The sequence below is a fragment of the Macrotis lagotis genome, chromosome 1 (genome assembly GCF_037893015.1).
Source record: "Macrotis lagotis isolate mMagLag1 chromosome 1, bilby.v1.9.chrom.fasta, whole genome shotgun sequence".
Lineage (NCBI taxonomy): Eukaryota > Metazoa > Chordata > Mammalia > Peramelemorphia > Peramelidae > Macrotis > Macrotis lagotis.
The window spans coordinates 100995931-101003527 of NC_133658.1; the positions used below are offsets into that span (position 1 = coordinate 100995931).

The 7597-nt window shown below is 36.6% G+C and overlaps 1 pseudogene; it reads right to left on the bottom strand.

Moving 5' to 3' along the window:
* Window positions 1-302: 302 nt before the first annotated feature.
* On the bottom strand, window positions 303-1258 carry LOC141513674 (protein CutA pseudogene; annotated as a pseudogene).
* Between the last annotated feature and the right edge of the window lie 6339 nt (window positions 1259-7597).

The window sequence follows — 7597 nt, forward strand, 5'->3', positions numbered from 1 at the left end:
AGTCAATTTTTGCTAAAAGAATGAATATTTTCTCAATTCCCTGCTAAGGGAGACTGTGATAAAAAGGTTGACATTTCTTCAGCAGCCCAAGAGTATTAGGAAAGTAGTCTTGCCTAGCAGGCCATCCCATTTCTCTATCTTTTAGAATCACTCCATTCAAGAGGCAGTTCAAGCACCTCCTTCTTCACAAAGTCATTTCTTTTTTTTCCCCTGGGGATGGAATTTATTAGAGAAAATGAAAGAATGCAGGTAAGTTGGCCTAAGGTATCAGAGTAGGCTTAGAAGTCATCAAAATTGGGTCATCATTGTGGAGGAGTGGTGCTATCTTTTACCCAGTGAAGGTATGGGAAGTTCCCCTGTTGCACAGGCAATGTAATGACTTCAACCACTTCATGTGGGTGAAGAGAATGAATATATTCTGTCAAGGATGGTGCCAAGGTAGTTTGAGTCTTCATCATCATCATCATCATCATTATAATCATCATCATCATCACTTTACTATCTTCCTGAATCCTTCCTTTTCATTCATAGACAGACGTAATTTGAGGTACTAGATTAACACAGGCAGCTAGTTGCTTCTCCACCACAGCCCTGGCAATAATTTTGACAATCTTGTCACTGGGACAAATAACAAAGATGACTTGAGATGGAGCCATCAATATAGTCCAAGTCATTGGAGATTGAGGTTTTGGGAGGCTGTGAGGTCATGGAGAAGGCTTGGGGGGAGCAGCTGTAGGTAGGAGTACAAGGAGAGCATCTAATGCATTGACAGGAAGGCCAGGAACAAAGCAGCCTGTATGGCGACCACATGATTAGCCACAAAGTCATTTCTGATCTCTCCCAAAATACCAGCAAGATTGTTGAGATGACTGGAAGGGGAGTAGTTAACAGAGAACTGATTTTTCCAGCAGGTAATGTGTATTATTAATTGCTCCTTAAAGAAATCAAAGATATAAATATCTGAAGTCTAGAATTGTGAGGGGGCCTTTGGCACATGGATTTCTTTACTCATGTGCCTCAATGGAAGCTGAATTGGTGGGAGAATCTACATAGATTTTATGATGTTTTGATTCTTACTATTTTTCCCTTCTCTTCCATAAATGTTATGACTTTCTTTGTTTATTTTACGAGTTAGTAAATATTTCACATTTAGTGATTGCCCCTTCCCTCTCACTCTGGGGAAAGCCCCCAGACCTGCCAAGTGAGTGTAGGTTGGGGGTGTCCCAGTGAATTCAGAGAAGAGGAAGTGGGGGTGCATGTGCCATGTCAAAGTTACAGTTAGATTAGTAAGGCTTCTTACTAGCCCTTGTTAGGTGTGCTCCGTCCCTGACTTGGAGCTCATCATTTTCAGCCCTGTCTCAGAAATCCAAACCTTACTCTTGGATATCATCTCTAGATAATTTCCCACCTGTGCCTTTCTCTTCTGAGAATTTTTCATTTGACTGAAAGCAGGGAGTAAAAAAAAGAGAGACACTTGTGCCCTTAGACTTTGTGATGATGAAGATGCTGAGGTGTTGAGTAATATTTCCTAGATATCTTGGACAAGAATCATTCATCTCAGAGGAAATCAATAGAAATAGTTAGGAGTCATTTCACTTGACAAGTCTAAGGAGATTTTCTGTTATGAACTGTATGTGTATGTATGTATATATCTATAATATAAAATGTATATTTATATATATATATATATATATTAGGAATATAACATACCTCTTCACTGTGATAAATCAGCAGTAGCTGCTTTTTTCCTTACTGTATGGTATCTATTCCTTCATAGTGATGTAGGGAAGATGGACTCCATTCTGGGATGAGAATGGTCTTGGAATGTTCAACTTTTCTCCAGCTTTCTCCTTGCCCCAGCTTCTGATTTCAGCTACTTGACCTTGCCCATTGACACTGGCATGACAGGAAATGGTATGTTGAACTTAGAGGTCATACACCTTGGGACAGAAAGGACCAATATGTAGCTTACCCATTGGAGAATACTTGAACAAGATGCTAGACCATTCCCTAAGTGCCACCTTTTTTCCAACTCACTATAGAAGTGCATTTAAGAAGAAGCACTGCCCCTCCTCCAGCTCTCTCTCTCTCTCTCTCTCTCTCTCTCTCTCTCTCTCTCTCTGTCTCTCTTTCTCTCTCTCTCTCCTGAACTCTACCTACAAGGATATCTGCACCTCTCTCCCTTCCTAGATCATGTGCTCCATGTTCCCCCCTCACTCAAATTTTGCCTAGCCTCAAAGTGCTTACTGCTTTTCTATGAGTTTTAATCTGTATACTTTGTAAGCCTTCTATAATAAATCCTGAGAAGTTTAAAAATCCCAGAGTTTATGTGAATTCATTCACTATTCAAGGCCCCTCTCTCTCTATTGGAGACCCCAATTCTCATCCACAACAACAGCACCTATGAAAATGCATTATAATTCCTTAGAAGGCAAGCATCTCTTTCCTCTTTGGGAAGAGTCTCATTTCTATTGCTAAATTCCCAAAACTCAGTAGTTCTTTTTTTTTCCCCTTTATCCTTTGTGTGACTTTCTTCTAACCCCCATCCCCCTTCCTAATGCAGGTCAATATTTTCCTTTGTATTTCCAGATCCTTTTTCTTTTCTGTTTTCACATCAAAGTTCTTCTGTTTTTATAATTTTTATAAGGAACAATTTGTTCTCCTGATAACTTGAGAGTGAAGTGGCAAGTCTCTGCCTTCTATCTAGAAGGGAGACCAGTTTGTACTTGGAGTGTAGATAGCAATCAGTCTTTGGGAATGAAAAAAATACAAACATTCCATAATCTATACAGAACACTGCAAAATTTTGCCTTTTACTCCTTACTCAGCACATTGGACTCACCACTGTTAATCCTTTGTCATTCTTGGTCAAGGTCATAGAGATAGTAAATAACAGAACCTGAATTCAAATCCAAGTCCAAATCCAGCCCTCCTTTTAGTATCCCATTATGTTTTTGGATGGGAGGAAATGATTCTATTTAAATAGTTTGGAATCAAATTCCTTCTTTTCCATTGCTCAACTTTAAGTAGTGTGCATTAATAAAAATTTAGAGATCCAACTTTGCTCTCACCTTTCTTTGTGCATCAGTTTTTCTTTGCAAAATGAAGGGATGGAATTTGATCATTTGTTAGATTCTCTAATGTCATATTGCTGACTCCAAGAGTTAGAATTCTGTTTACTCTCTCCTTATTTATAGTTCCTATCAGACTACATTTTAAATCTTTTTTTCTAAGGAATTTCTTTTCTCTTAAAAGGAAGATAGCAATTAGATGGGATTTTCATAATCCTTTTTGTTACTAAGTATACCAGGTATGTTAATTAACACTATTGTTCTGGTTATTATTATAACATTGTTATATAGTGTTATAACATCATTGTTATAATGAATGGACTGTTTATTATAGCAATATCCACCTAAAATCAAATAATACCCTACTTCAAAAGTAACATTAGGATCCAATCTTACCATTTGTGACCTGTCCAACTTGTTATTATCTGCCTGGTTTGAATCAAACTGTTCAAAATGGGCCCATTATATAATCCTTGTTTACTTTCTTTTCTTTTTCTCTTGTCTCCCATCTTCATAGTCTTCCCTTTCCATTCTCACTGGCTCCTACTACAGGAATAGTGACTGCTGCACATATTTTAAATTCTACCAACCTGCTAATTTTATTTAGCATGACAATAAATTGGCAACTCCTTCAGAGGATTATGGCCACATAAGTAATGGTTCCTTCCATTTTCCTGACAATGAAATGCAGAGAGCTTGCCATAGACTCAAATTCATTACCAGATAATAACAAAAATGTAGAATAGAATAAGGATATTCAAGTAGCACCTCTCTTTGGCTATTTCAGAATGTTCTTGAATGTAGGTTACTGAATGATATCAGTCTCCTGGGGAGAGAAAACCAAAGGAGGAATTGTTAGGACCCCAATTAAAATCTAATGTGCTTGTGGGTTCATCTACAAGATGGTAAAATTAATGAAGAGCTTTTGTAAAATAGAAAATCATTGTTCCAGGAGCAATTTCAGAAGACCAAGGATTTTTTTTTTTTATCATTATGCTCCATGAGACCCAAATCAATTTAAAGAGTATTTGATATCACACCAAGACCTGGAATTCAAGAGGAGGGAAGAAATGAAATTAAAATAAACAAATAACCAGACTCAAAGAAAATAAGCAAAGAGATTTTTGTCCCTTGCAGGAAGTGCTCTGGTAGACCTGGTACTGAGATCACTCTATCTTTCCCAGCACATATTTTTTGCATTTTCATTGGAAGAGAAGGTGGAGTATAGAAATAGGAGGGAGATGAAAAACACCCTTCTGCCCTCACTTAATCACACCTACCCAGCTTGCTTCCTAGAACCAAAGGGAGTGTTGAAAAAAAAATGTCTCTTTGAAAGTTAGGCTCTATGAAATTTCATAAAATCTTTTTATTTTTTTGTCTGGAATTTCATACTCACACCTAGCTACCTATCCACAGGTATCCTGTAGATTCCTACAGTCTTGTTACGTCCCAAACTTTGCAACTAGGGCTACCTTAGGCCCCAGGATAAACTGGGAAGCAGTGGCTTTGTTAATGGCACTAGTTTAAGTGACTTTGTATTGCTTCTAGAATAAAATACTCCTCTATTTAGCTTTTAAATACCTTCACAATCTAACCTTAATCTACTTTTCTAACCTCATTGAATTTTAGTCCTCTTTTTTATCCACCCCCTTGCCCCTACCCTGCTTACATTGAAATCTAGCCAAACTGACCTTTTCTGTTTTTCTTACACTTGGCAATCCATCTCTCATCTCCATATAGGTACACACCTCTGGACCTTTGGAAAACATTCCTTCCTCATATCTGCCTAATTGAATCCTTTCCTGGTCCTCCAACAGCTAGTGTTCTTCTTCCCAAAGTATCTTATAGTTGACTAATTTTTATCTATTTGTATTTATTATTTATACTTGTTCTGTATACATACTTATATACATATGTTTGAATGTATACAGATGATATGGTTGAATATATATATATGGGTATATGTGTTCTATTTAGACAGCTAGGTAATGCAGTGGTTAGTTTACCAGCTCTGGAGTCAGGAGGACCATGATAGTTACTAGTTGTGCGATCTTGGGCAAGTCATTTAACCCTGATTGCCTCACACCAAGGCCATTTTTAGTTGTCCTGATTCATATCTGACCCCTGCACCCAGGTGGCTCCAGAGGAGAAAGTGAGGCACAGCACCCTCTTCCTCAAATCCAATCCATGTGCTTGTCATGAAATCATCTTCCTGAAGTCTTGGTCTTTTTTGAGAACAAAGGATAAAGTGTATGTGCCTACATATGTGTGTATGTGATATGTATATTCTTGACTCCTCATAACTTCTTGCAGGTAGGGATTATTTCAATAACTGTTTTTATCTCCTGAGTATCTACAACAGTGCCAGATATAATAAATGATAATTGATGGATAAATACATGATAGGTTATTTTGATAGTTTATTTGTGTTCCTTCTGAATGAGTGATTGGTTGCACTTACCTCACTTTCCAGTCAGTCAAGAAGCCTTTATTAAACTATGACGTGTCAGACTCTGCTAAGTCATGGCGATACAAAGAAGGGAAAAAAACCCAGTTCTAGCTCTTAAGATTTTACAGTCTAATGAAGGAGATAAAAAGTAAGTAGCTATATACAAACAAGATATATGTTATTATATATTGTAAAGATATACATTAAATATAAAGATATATATATAATAAACATATTATATATGTATATATACATATATATATGCATATATATATATATATATATCACATCTCAGAAGGAAAGCAGTAAGATTAAGGAAGACTGGAGAAAACTTCTTACAGAAGATGGAATTTTAGTTGATATTTGAAAAAGTCAGGAAGAAGAAATAAGGAGGGACAGTGTTCCAGCCATGAGGGACAGCTAGTGAAAATACCCAGAGTTTGGAGATAGAATGTTTTGTGAGAAGAACAGCAAGAAGCTCAATGTCACTGATTGCTGAGTATGTGGAAAGGAATAAGGTGTAATAAGACTAGAAAGAAAGGAAAAGCCAGCTTAAGAGGAGCTTATGTTGGATTCTGTGAGTAAGAGAGAACCACAAGTGTTTAAAGGAATGGGGAGGATGCTGTGTGACATGGTCAGATCTTCACTTTAGGATGGACCACTGAATGGAGAATGGACTAGTGTGGAGAAAGATCAAAGGCAGGGAGGCTAACAAGTGGGTTATAACAATGGTCCAGGTATGAGGTGGTAGAGACCTGTACCTGGATGTTTCAGTGACGGGGGGGGGGGGGGGGGTATTCAATAACTTAGTGAGAAGATAATGAATTCATTTTGGACAAGTTGAGTTTAAGATTTTTTCAGAACATTCAGTACAATATATCCAATAGGCAGTTGGAGAATTGAAGATAACTGATATCCTTTACTATCGTTGAGATGTAGCATAGCATTATGGGAAGGACTCTGGAACTGACTCAGAAAACCTCAGTTTCCTTAACTAAAAAATGAGAACATTGGAGTAGATTCTTGTCCAAGATCTCTAAGATTCCTTCCAGCTCTAAATCCTATGATCCCAGGTAAAAAATCTTCCATCTAGATCCAGCTCTGCCATCTACTTAGTTTTGTCACGTTGGACAAGTCATTTTGATCCTCTGTTTTATCATCTATAAAATAGGAATAATAAATCACTGCCTACTTTATAGGTTTATTGTGAGAATCAAATGCTACAATGTTCATACTATAAAGCTCTATATAAACGTAAGTTATTGTTATTATTATTTCTTATTAAACACCTGGAATTTCTGCAATTGCAGATGGGTACTGCTTCAAGAAAACTAGATATATGAATATCCAATTATGATTCTTATTATGACTCACAATATAAACCTCAGAATTCAATGGGTTTGCAAACTAACCATAAAAATAAATTAGAGGGTAGAACAATAAAATTATAATTACTGCTACTGCTAGGAAATTTAATTTTATTAAAGAACTTGCTGAAACTTTTTTTAATTAGCTAGGGAGTTTTTAAGTGAATAGGTTTTGAAACCTGGCTTTGCCACTTGCTAACTGGACAACTTGGAAAACTCAACCTTACTGATTCAGGGCCTTGGTTTACTGAAATGTTAAATGAGTGATTCAGCTCTAAAGTTTCTTCTTTTACCCTTAACTTTCTTTTTCCAGTTTAGTTGCCTGAGGGCTATGGAACTCAGCATTAATTTTTTTTTCAGAAATCAGCTGCCAGGTTTATTAATCTACCTGAAAACAAAACAAAACCAAAGTGGAATAAAAACAAAACTTTAAATAAATCTTTAGGTACATTTTTAAAAGAGTTGAAAATTCGATGAAGTATATATCTCTATCTATTTTTCCTTCTTTTGCTGGGAAATGACTTAACATTGGACTGGTTTCTTGTTTCATTCAGTGAGTCACTACCTTATATAGCATAACATATTTTATCCTTAAATATTAATTAATTACATAATGGATGCAGATACTTTGTTTGATCCCCTTATGCTCCAGATTAGAGATGCTCTCTCTACATTGACATAAAGAACCCAAACTCTAGGCAGACTTCCTT